This window comes from Somniosus microcephalus, chromosome 10 (genome assembly GCF_052327205.1).
Source record: "Somniosus microcephalus isolate GS21.2 chromosome 10, FLI_Smic_1.0, whole genome shotgun sequence".
Classification (NCBI taxonomy): Eukaryota; Metazoa; Chordata; class Chondrichthyes; order Squaliformes; family Somniosidae; genus Somniosus; species Somniosus microcephalus.
The window spans coordinates 62,310,697-62,322,994 of NC_140996.1; the positions used below are offsets into that span (position 1 = coordinate 62,310,697).

The 12,298-nt window shown below is 47.9% G+C and overlaps 1 protein-coding gene across 3 annotated transcripts in view; it reads right to left on the reverse strand.

Moving 5' to 3' along the window:
* Positions 1 to 12,298, reverse strand: part of gpr180 (G protein-coupled receptor 180) — a 164,006-nt gene that overhangs the window by 117,112 nt on the left and 34,596 nt on the right. The gene's annotated exons all lie outside the window — the stretch shown is intronic.

The following is a 12,298-nucleotide window of genomic DNA, read 5'->3' on the forward strand; positions in this document are numbered from 1 at the left end:
GATCTCCATGCACAGATGCAGGAGTCTCTGGCAGGTTTTGTCTCCAGGGTCGCTGCGAGTGTGGAGCGAATGGAGGAGTCCATAGTGACCATGAGCAGAGCCTTTGTGGAGTCATTGGCGCATGAACGCATCACCATGGAAAGGTTGGCAACCTCCATGCAGGAGATAACTCGCCAGGGTACGGAAAACATGGTGAGTGCTCATAAGAGAATGACATCTCTTGAGGAGCGTTGGCCATCTATTAAACAGAGAAACCAGACCTTCATGGAAGTCCTTCCGAGTAGGCCTGCCAGTGCAGAAACGGGTCCCCATGGCCCCCTAAAGCACAGCAAGGTGCTCTCAAGCCACTTCCAAGTGCTGGCCCCTTCTGGCCTGTGCAGCTTCAGGTGCATGAGCAGCAGCCTGGTGCTCCTGCTGCTGTTCCTGGTTCTGCTGCTGCTGCCTCTGCTGCTGGAGATCCTCTAATGGCAAGAAGGGAAGGAAAAAAAGACGTCCCATGCTTCTCGTAGATGCCTCCGCTGAGGAAGCGCTGAGAGGGTGGTGAGAGGAGCTTCCCAGGAGATCACATTGGAGAAGTGTGTGAGGTTCCAACCTTCCACAGCTGTGCCTAAGCCTTGACGTAGCCCCAAGCCTGCAGCAACAAGGTCCTTCACCATACAAATGCTCTCCGATTAAATCGCAGCTTTCCCGAATGACCTGCAGCTGACAGCAAGCAAGTCGGCAAGCTTCACGCCAGGTTTCATCAGCAGGGTTCCCCGCAGGTGTGTTTAGCGTGGAGAACCCCACAAAATCGCAACGGCCCCTGAAAATAGGTTTAAAGATGGTAATAATTGGTGATTAGTGTTCCGACGGCCAGTCCCGCCAGCGGTGGGCGGGACTGATTCAGGTCGCAGAGAAACGGCGTTCCGAAAGTCGAGCGGGGAATCAGGCGGTGGGGAGGGGGGCGAGGGTCGCAACCCCCTATTTCTGCGATTTTTTAATTTCCCCCCCAGCTCCCGCCCGCCTGAAAACCCGCCCGACGGCTGGCAGAAAATCGGGGCCATTGTGTGTATTTGGGCTTTGTCTCATAAAATTAAAAGGATTTTTGCATCCATAACCTGGGGTCAGGTATCAAACTTGCTACCTTGAATGAAAAGCACACCATGCATTCTGCATAATTTATTCTCCTGAGCTAAGTTCCAACAGAAAGCTCTATAAAGTTCTCCTCACAGAATGCAAGAAAACTGCAAGATAGCTGACCAGTTACATTCCTTAAATAATATGTCATGCCATAACAGCAGAGGAGAAAGGAGAGGGGAAGAAGCAAAGAAAGGGAGGGTAGGGGAGGAATAAGGGGAAGAGGGGGGAAAAAGAGGGAATACATTTTTGCTATCAGCTTTTAACACTACTAGAAGTTCTGATTAAAAGTACACAAATAAAATTCTTAGGATATAGAGGTTAGAGAGCAACCAGAGAATGGCACCTCAAGTCCCAAAAAATAAATCACAGTATGCAACAATGACCCAGCAGCATGTGTGGGAAATACTGGTGGCCGAGAATGGGCTGCAGGTGAGTGGTACGTCCAGCACTAACATCTGGGGACTTGTCAGAATTGGGACAGTTGTCCCACAGACTAGTCAAGCAACAGCCTGTCATAGCCATACTCACAGAACCATACTCACAGAATCATACCTTTTCAGCCAATGTCCCAGACTCCTCCATCACCATCCCTGGGTATGTCCTGTCCCACCGGCAAGACTGACCCACCAGAGGTGGCGGTATAGTGATATACAGTCGGGAGGGAGTGGCCCTGGGAGTCCTCAACTCTGGATTGACTCTGGACCCCATGAAGTCTCATGGCATCAGGTCAAACATGGGCAAGGAAACCTCCTGCTGATTACCACCTACCACCCTCTCTCAGCTGATGAGTACTCCTACATTTGGAAGAAGCACGGAGGGCAGCAAGGGCACAGAATGTACTCTGGGTGGGGGACCTCAATGTCCATCACCAAGAATGGCTCGGTAGCACCACTCGTGGCTGAGCTGGCTGAATTCTGAAGGACATAGCTGCCAGACTCGGCTTGTGGCAGGCGGCGAGAGAACCAACATGAGGAAAATACCTACTTGACCTCATCCTCACCAATCTACCTGTCACAGATACATCTGTCCATGCCAGTATTGGTAGGAGTGACCACCGCACAGTCCTTGTGGAGACAAAGTCCCGTCTTCACACTGAGGACACCCTCCATTGTGTTGTGTGGCACTTCCACTGGGATAGATATAGAACAGACCTAGCAGCTCAAAAATGGGTATCCAGGAGGCACTGTGGCTGAATTCAGCAGCAGCAGAATTGTATTCCACCGCATCAGTAACCTCATAACCCGGCATATCCCTCACTCTACCATTACCATCGAGCCAGGGAACCAACCCTGGTTCAATAAGGAGTGTAGAAGAACATGCCAGGAGCAGCACCAGGTGTACCTAAAAATGAGGTGCCAACCTAGTGAAGCTACAACACAGGACTAAATGCACGCAAAACAACAGAAGCAGCATTCTATAGAGCTAAGTGATCCCATAACCAATAGATCAGGATCAAAGTTCTGCAGTCCTGCCACATCCAGTCGTGAATAGTGGTGGACAATTAAACAACTAACGGGAAGAGGAGGTTCCATGATGATGGAAACCAGTATGAGTGAAAAAGACAAGGCTGAAGCTTTTGCAATCATCTTCAGCCAGAAGTGCCAAGTGGATGCTCCATCTCGGCCTACTCCTAAGGTTCCCACCATCACAGAAGCCAGTCTTCAGCCAATTCGATTCACTCCACGTGATATCAAGAAACAGCTGAGTGTACTGGATACAGCAAAGGCTGTGGGCCCCTGACAACATCACGGATGCAGTGCTGAAGACTTGTGCTCCAGAACTAGCTGTGCCACTAGTCAAGCTATTCCAGTACAGCTACAACACTGGCATCTACCTGAAAGTGGAAAATTGCCCAGATATGTCCTGTCCACAAAGCAGGACAAATCCAATCTGGCCAATTACCGTCCCATCAGCCGACTCTCAATCATCTGCAAAGTGATGGAAGGGGTCGTTGAAAGTGCTATCAAGCAGCACTTACTCACCAATAACCTACTCACCGATACTCAGTTTGGATTCCACCTGGACCACTTGGCTACAGACCTCATTACAGCCTTGGTGCAAATATGAACAAAAGAGCTGAATTCCAGAGGTGAGGGGAGAGTGACTGTCCTTGACATCAAGGCAGCATTTGATCGAGGGTGGTATCAAGGAGCCCTGGTAAAACTGAAGTCAATGGGAATCACGGGGAAAACTCTCCACTGGCTGGAATCATACCTAGCACAAAGAAAGATGGTTGTGATTGTTGGAGGCCAATCATCTTAGCTCCAGGACATCGCTGCAGGAGTTCCTCAGGGCAGTGTCCTAGGCCCAAGATTGCGAACTAAATATCCCAGGATACTTGACTTTTAGTATATTCCAGGTACTTGACTTTTAGAAGAGGTAGGTAGAATGGAAAAGGAGGAGTGGGGGTAGCCCTGATAAAGGATGGAATAAAGAGAGAAAGGATCTTAGCTCAGAAAACAAGACGTAGAATCACTTTGGGTGAAGCTAAGTAACAACAAAGGGCAGAAAGCACTGGTGGGAGTAGTTTATAGGCCCCTAACAGTAGTTGTAGTGTCGGGCACAGTATAAATCAGGAAATTAGAGGTGCATGTAACAAGGGTAATACAGTAATCATTGGGGGGGGGGGGGGGGGGGGGGGTATAATTTTCATAGACTGGGTAAACCAAATTTGCAGAAATAGTGCAGAGGACGAGTTCATGAAATGCATTCAAGATAGTTTTCTAGATCAGTATGTCGAGGAACCAACTAGGGAACAAGCTATTTAGATCTCTATGCAATGAGTTGGGTTAATTAATATCTCTTAATCTCTCTCAATGTCTCCTGCTTTCTATCCTATCATAGACCTTCCCTTTTGTTCTTTCATCCCCTCCCCATTTCATAGCCACTACACTTGCTTAAAAATCTGTTCCATTTCCTGCTTTTTTTCCAGTTCTGACGAAAGGTCATCGATCTGAAACGTTAACTCTGTTTCTCTCTTCACAGATGCTGCTTGACCTGCTGAGTGTCTCCAGCATTTTCTGTTTTTATTTCAGATTTCCAGCATCCGCAGTATTTTCTTTTTGTATTAGTGTTTAATTCACTGCCACCTCTCTTCCAGGAATGCCTACCTTGAAGGAGTTCTGCTCTTCTCTCCGAAGGGATTTTCGTTTGTCTTTGTTCATCTTCATTGCTTTCTGTCTCCCTTCTCGTGTTTGATCAGGTATCTGCCAAAACTCGCTTTCACAGTCACATATCTTTCCTCAGCGACTGTCTCGGGCTCCGACTTACTCCACGTGGATTCCAACTGAAATTCCACCCTTCGTGTTTTGGATCCACCCAGGACTACAGATATCTCCGAGATATTCAGCGTTCCTCGAACCACTGCTCTCGCCATATCCTGAAATCCATGCTGAATGCCATGCGACGCCACATGAACCTCTCTCTTCAGCAGCACCGACTCACTATCTCAAAGCTGTCCTGGTCCTCCGTTCCATTTCATCCTTCGCCTCATCCGGCGCTTTAACAAAACTTTTTTCTTCCTTTTCAGGTGTCAAGGATCGCAAACTTCAACAACTCTTAGACACCAACGCCCCTCCGGAACCTTCTTCCCCTTCACTTTCCTCTGACCCCATCCCTTCTCCCAATCTCACCCCCCGTCGTGTTTTCACTATCCCCTCTGACCTTCCCCTCTCTGACCCCGAACGATCAGTCGTTGGTATAAGCCTGAGCTTCATCCCCTTACGCCCCCACCTTCGAGCTCGGCACGATGCGGAGCTCTTTTTCCGACGCCTTCATCTCTGTACCCACTTCTTTGGCCAGGAGTCTTCCCCCCACACGGCTGACCCTTTCTCCCGTTTTTAGAATTCTCATTCTACCTGAACCCCTCCCTCTGGCCTCTTACCCTCTCTAGATCATTTCATTGCAAACTGCCGCCGTGACATCGGCCGTCTCCATTTCTCTGCTCCCCTCACTCACTCCAACCTACCTCCCTCTGAACTTGCAGCACTCCAGTCTCTCAGATCCAACCCCGACATTGTCATTAAACCTGCTGACAAGGGTGGTGCTATTGTTATTTGGCGAACCGACCTCTACCTAGCGGAAGCTGAATGCCAACTCTCCGACACCTCGGCCTGGACCATGGCCCCACCGTTTCCAAGACTGTCACTGACCTCATCTCCTCTGGAGATCTTCCCCCCCCCCCGCACCCCCCCCCATGGCCGCCAACCTCAGTTCCCCAACCCCGCACAGCCCGCTTCAACCTCCTTCCCAAGATCCACAAACAGGACTGCCCTGGTAGACCCATCGTTTCAGCCTGTTCTTGTCCCACGAAACTTGTCTCTTCCTATCTCAACTCTTTTTTTTCTCCCCTTGTCCAGTCTCTTCCCACCTACATCCGCGACTCTTCCGACGCCCTCCACCACTAACAGTTTCCAGTTTCCTGGCCCCAACCGCCTCCTTTTCACTATGGGCGTACAATCCCTCTACACCTCCATCCCCCACCAAGATGGCCCAAGGGCGCTCCGCTTCTTCCTCAAACAGAGGCCCAACCAGTCCCCATCCACCATCACCCTCCTCCGCCTGGCTGAACTTGTTCTCACATTGAACAACTTCTCCTTTGACGCCACTCACTTCTTCCAACTCAAAAGGTGCATGGGTCCTAGCTATGCCTGCCTTTTTGTGGGAGATGTGGAACACTCTTTGTTCCAGTCCTACTCTGGTCACCTCCCTCAACTAGATAATTTCATTCACTTTGCTTCCAATTTCCACCCTTCCCTCACCTTCACATGGTCCATCTCCGACTCTTCCCTTCCCTTCCTCGACTTCTCCATCTCCATCTCTGGGGATAGGTTATTGACCAACATTCACTACAAGCCCACTGACTCCCAGCGCTACCTGGACTACACTTCCTCCCACCCCGCCTCCTGTAAGGACTCTATTCCATTCTCCCAGTTTCTCCGTCTCCGCCGCATCTGCTCCGACAATGCCACCTTCCATACCAGTGCTTCCGACATGTCTTCCTTTTTCCTCAACCAAGGATTCCCCTCTAGAGTGGTTGACACGGCCCTTGACCGTGTCCATTCTGTCTCCCGCACTTCTGCCCTCACCCCTGCCCCTCCCTCCCGGAACCACGATAGAGTTCCCCTTGTCCTCACCATTCATCCCACCAGCCTCCACATTCAACGGATCATCTTCCGCCACCTCCAGCGTGATCCCACCACCAAACGCATCTTCCCCTCACCTCCCCCTTCAGCATTCTGTAGCGACCGCTCCCTCCGCGACACCCTAGTCCACTCCTCTAGCACCCCTAACACCCCTTCCCCTTGCACCTTCCCGTGCAAGCGCAGGAGATGCAACACCTGCCCTTATACCTCCCTACTTCCCACTGTCCAGGGCCCCAAACACCCCTTCCAGGTGAAACAGCGATTTACTTGTACTTCTTGCAATTTAGTATACTGTATTCGCTGCTCACGATGCGGTCTCCTCTACATTGGGGAGACCAAACGCAGATTGGGTGACCGCTTTGCGGAACACCTCCGTTCAGTCCGTAAGGGGGACCCCCGAGCTTCCGGTCGCCTGTCACTTTAATTCACCGCTCCACTCTCACTCAGACCGCACCGTCCTCGGGCTCTTGCATTGTTCCACGGAAGCTCAGCGTAAGCTCGAGGAACAGCACCTCATCTTCCAATTAGGCACTTTACAGCCTTCTGGGCTCAACATAGAGTTCAACAATTTCAGATCATAACCCCGGCCTCCATCATATATATTTTTTTAGCCACACTTTTTGTTTGGCCTTCTGTTCTTCTCTCCCACATGGCAGCTGTCTTTCATTCTGCCAGCGCAATTTACACTTCATCTAGAGCCATCCTTTGTTTCTTAACCTGTCCCATTACCATCCCCATTTGCCTTGAATATCTCTTAATGTCTCTCAATGTCTCTTAATCTCTCCTGCTTTCTATCCTACCACAGACCTTCCCTTTTGTTCTTTCATCCCCTCCCCCATTTCACAGCCACTACACTTGCTTAAAAATCTGTTCCATTTCCTGCTTTTTTCCAGTTCTGACGAAAGGTCATCGACCTGAAACGTTAACTCTGTTTCTCTTCGTAGATGCTGGCTGACCTGCTGAGTGTCTCCAGCATTTTCTGTTTTTATTTCAGATTTCCAGCATCTGCAGTATTTTCTTTTTGGGTTAATTAATAACCTTGTAAAGGAGCCTCTGGGGTGCAGTGATTATAATGTGATAGAATTTTATGTTGAATTTGAGAGTGATTTAGTTAAGTCTGAAACTAGCATTTTAAATCTGAACAAAGCAAACTATGTAGGTATGAGGTACAAGTTGGCTACGATAGGCTGAGAAACTAGATTAAAAGATATGATGGTAGATAAGCAATGGCAAACATTTAAAGAAATAATTCATAACTAATATACATTCCCTTAAGGAATAAAAAACCCCCTTAAGGAATAAAAACCCCACGAGAAAAATTATCCAACCATGGCTAACGAGGTTAAAGATTGTATTAGATTAAAGGAAGAGGCTTATAATGTTGTCAAAAATAGTAAACCTGAGAATTGGGAGGATTTTAGAATTCACCAAAGGATGACCAAGAAATTGATAAAGGGAAAATAGAATGAGAGTAAAGTAGCGAGAGACATAACAACAGACTGTAAAAGCTTTTATAGGTATGTAAAAAGGAAAAGATTAGCGAAAGTAAATGTGGGTCCCTTACAGGCTGAGACAGGAGAAATTATAATGGGGAATAAGGAAATGGCAGAGAAATTAAACAAATACTTTTGGCACAATTTTAATAGCCCTGAAGAGGCGGGTCTGTAGCGAAAATCGGGAAAAAAAGACTCGACACACAACCCGCCCCCACCCGATTTTCATGAGTGTCTGTTCAGCCGCTCCCAAACTGACCTGACTGGAACCGGTGGGACAGGTAGTTAACAGCCTGTTAACTGCCTTGCTAATCCTATTTTCATAGTGGTTTCCCATTTTTGTGCTTCTGGCTCCCGTTTCCCAACGTGTCAATAACAGGCCAGGTTCAAGGAGACGAGTTGCTGGAGGACATGATTTGTATGCATTGGTGAAGCACTTTAAAAGCGTCCCTGAAACATGGCTGACATTCAAATGCAACAACTTTGCTGTTTGTAGGTATAGGATAAGATTTTGCACATCTACTGACATTGTGACTGTTCAAGCTGACATCCATCTGCAGTGCGACATGAATGGAATAATTTCAGGCCACTTCGACTGTGCGCTTGCAAGCTTGTTGCCTCAAATGAAATCTATAGCAAGGGGATGGGAAAAATTTATGCCTTCTCATTCTGGTCCTCATAATCAGAGGAGCAGCAGCCGCGTGGGAAGAGTAGGAGAAGGATGACGGGCGCCTTGCATGCCCTGTTGTGACCAATGCAGCATTTCTCCAGTTCACTGCTGCCCGTCAAGCAGGGTATGCACACTGCCATGCCACATTAGCATAAGCTTACTCTTCAACCATAGGTGGCTACCATATGGCTCTGTAATTGCAGGCAACACTTGTCCAACGTCATACATCATCTCTGCTATCTGCTATATGCTGTTATTTCCTATCACTTTCACTATCAGCATTACAAAAGCAAGTCGCCCTGAGCCCTCAATGTGCTTTTGCCATTCCCCATAACACATAAGCCACACAATCAACTGTTTGACAATTTTTCTTTTAAACATCACAAAAGGATAATAAACCAGCAACAGTAAGAAAAAAAAGATAAATCACCCAAGTGGCTCGCCTTGTGACTATAGGTGCTTAATCTTTCTCTTGAGTGTGCTTCGACGTGGTGCTTTCCCTGTGGTTTCAGCAGATGTAGAGGCACCTTGTTGACTAGGATGCTGCGCCTGCTTAGACGCCTTTGGCGGGCGTCCTCTGGGTTTGGGCTCAACAGTCTGCTCTTTCTGTGGCTGTGCAGGGGCTGAAATGGCCATCTCCGTTGTCTCCGCAAAGTGGGTCTCTGACCGAGGGCTCCGCAGTGGCATGGTCGTGTGAGCGCTTTGAGAGGAGCCCACACTTCCTTCTGTCCGGCCAACAACATCCCTCTCATGGGTCAGCCGCACCTCAGTACTGGCAAGTGGCTGGAGAGCACCTTGCTGCACTTCAGGGAAACCATGAGGACCCGTATTTGCACTGGCAGTCCTCATCAAAAGGACATCCATGAAGCTGTCTTTCTGCTCAATAGCTGCCCATCGCTCCTCCAGAGATGACATTCTATTTTGAACAGTCGCCTTGTTTTCCTGACTCTGGTGCCGTAGCCATCCTTTCCACTGAGGCAGTCAGGTTTTCCATGGAGGTTGCCATCCTATCCATGATGGTGCGTTCATGCACCACTGCCTCCACCACGGCAGTGCTGATGTTACAGATGGACTCCTCCATTCTCTCCACATTCGCACTAACCCTGGAGGCAAACCCTTCCAGAGACACCTGCACTTGTTCCTGTATTTCCCCGAGACGCTCTTTTTCTGGATAGCCCCAGAGGAACAGCGTCTGCATGCACCTCAGCTCTCCCTCTTATTGTGGGCTATCTTTTCCTGCAAGGAGGGACACAAGCGGTGTTTCAGCCACAGTGATGGAGTGAGGGTCAATAATCCCTACCATAGAAGCTTTGAGGGAGACGAAGATGGGATAAGGTGCCAAGAGGACGCTAGCTCCCTGTGCGTTTAGTTGTTGTCAATGCATGACAGTGAGAACGAGGCTAAGGGCTGCATAGGCAGGATGCTGAACTGATTCAGTGCAGAGACAGAGATGGATAGGTAAGGGTGAAAGGGAAGTAAGGGTAAGGTGGGATGTGAAGGAGGAGGCTTACAACGCAGAGTGCTGGTGATGAGAAGAGAAGGGAAGCAGATTGAAGGCAAGTGTGATGGGATACTCACTTTTGATGTTCACACAAGATCATTAAACCTTTTTCGGCATATATGGACCATGCGCTGACCCCCTCAGCAACAGCCAGGCAGCCTTGGTCTTCTGAGGAGGCTTCCTCCGGCCATCAGTAGGGAAGAGAATCTCCCTGCGCCCACACGAACATGGAGGGAGTGATCATTAAAAGGAGGAGCTGCCTTGCCTCTGGAAGAAGTCATTGCGTCAAAATCAATTTCAATGAATCCAGGAATCCACAAGAGAAAGGCTTAGGCTGAGTGGCAGCTTTAAAAGCAGCAGCTATGATGACATCATCGGAGGCGGCCAGCCGACCCGATCGCACTCATTGGACCAGCCAGCGCGCCTCATTGAAATCAACAAGCTCACTGAATCAAAATCGGACATCAGCAGCTGATCCTGCCGGAAGTGACTCCGGAACCCTTCCCACCACGCAACCCGATTCTAACCCGCCTTGGCAATTAAAATCGAGCCTTAGGTGTCTGTCTTCATGGAAGAAGATACAAAAAAACTTCCCGGAAATAGTGGAGAACCAAGGGTCTAGCGAGAATGAGGAACTGAATGATATTAGTATTAGTAAAATAGTACTGGAGAAATTAAAGGGACTGAAATACGATAAATACCCTGGACCTGATGGCCTACATCCTAGGGTTTTGAAAGAGGTGGCTATAGAGATAGTGGATGCATTGGTTGTCATCTTCCAAAATTCCCTAGATTCTAGAACAGTTCCCAAGGATTGGAAGGTAAAAATGTAACCCCACTGTTCAAGAAAGGAGAGAGAAGGAACAGCGAACTATAGCGCAGTTAGCCTGACATCAGTAGTAGGGAAAATGCTAGAATCTATTATTAGGGACGTGGTAACAGGGCACTTAGAAAATCATATGAGTGGGCAGAGTCAACACGGATTTATGAAAGTGAAATAGTGTTTGGCAAATGTGTTAGAATTTTTTGAAGTCGTAACTAGCAGGGTAGATAAGGGGGAACCAGTGGATGTCGTGTATTTGGATATTCAGAAAGCATTCGATAAGGTGCCACATGAGATTAATACACAAAATTTAGGGCTCATGGGGTTGGGGGTAATATATTAGCATAGGTTGAGGATTGGTTAATGGGCCTCAGCTATTTACAATCTATATCAATGACTTAGACGAGGGGACTGAGTGCAATATATCCAAGTTTTCTGATGATAGAAAGCTAGGTAGGAAAGTAAGTTATGAGGAGGATGCAACGAGGTTACAAAGGGATATAGACAGGTTAAGTGAGTGGGCAAGAACATGGCAGATGGAATATAATGTGGAGAAATGTGAAGTTATCCACTTTGGTAGGAAAAATAGAAAAAAAAACTTTTTTAAATGGTAAGTAATTGGGAAATGTTGGTATTCATAGGGACCAGCGGGTGCTTGTATACAAATCACTGAAATTTAACATACAAGTACAGAAAGCAACTAGGAAAGCAAATGATACATTAGCCTTTATTGCAAAAGGATTGGAGTACAAGAGTAAAGATGTCTTACAGCAACTATATAGGACCTTGGTGAGACCACACCTGGAGTACTGTGTACAGTCTTGGTCTCCTTACCTAAGGAAGGATAGACTTGCCTTAGAGGGAGTGCAACAAAGGTTCACCAGACTGATTCCTGGGATGGGGGGTGGGGGATTGCCCTATGAAGAGAGATTGAGTAGACTAGGCCTATATTACCTAGAATTTAAGAAGAATGAGAGATGATCTCATTGAAACATACAAAATTCTTACAGGGCTTGACAAGGTAGATGCTGGGAAGATGTTGCCCTCGCTATGGTGTCTAGAACTAGCGGTCAGAGTCTCAGAATAAGGGGTTGGCCATTTAGAACTGAGATGAGGAGCGATTTCTTCATTCAAAGGGTTGTGAATCTTTGGAATTCTCTACCCAAGAGCTGTGGAAGCTCAGTCGTTGAGTATATTCAAGACAGAGATCGATACATGTTGGGATATTAAGGGAATCAAGGGATATGGGAATAGTGCGGGAAAGTGGAGTAGAGGTAGATGATCAGCCATGATCTTATTGAATGGTGCAGCAGGCTCGAAGGGCCAAATGGCCTACTCCCACTCCTATTTCTTATGTTCTTATGAGGTCCAACCATCTTCAGCTGCTTCATCAATGACCTTCCCTCCATCATAAGGTCAGAAGTGGGGATGTTTGCTCATGATTGCAGTGTTCGGTTCCATTTGCAACTCTTCAGATAATGAAGCGATCTGTGCCCACATGCAGCAAGAACTAGACAACATTCAGGCTTGGGTTGATAAGTGGCAAGT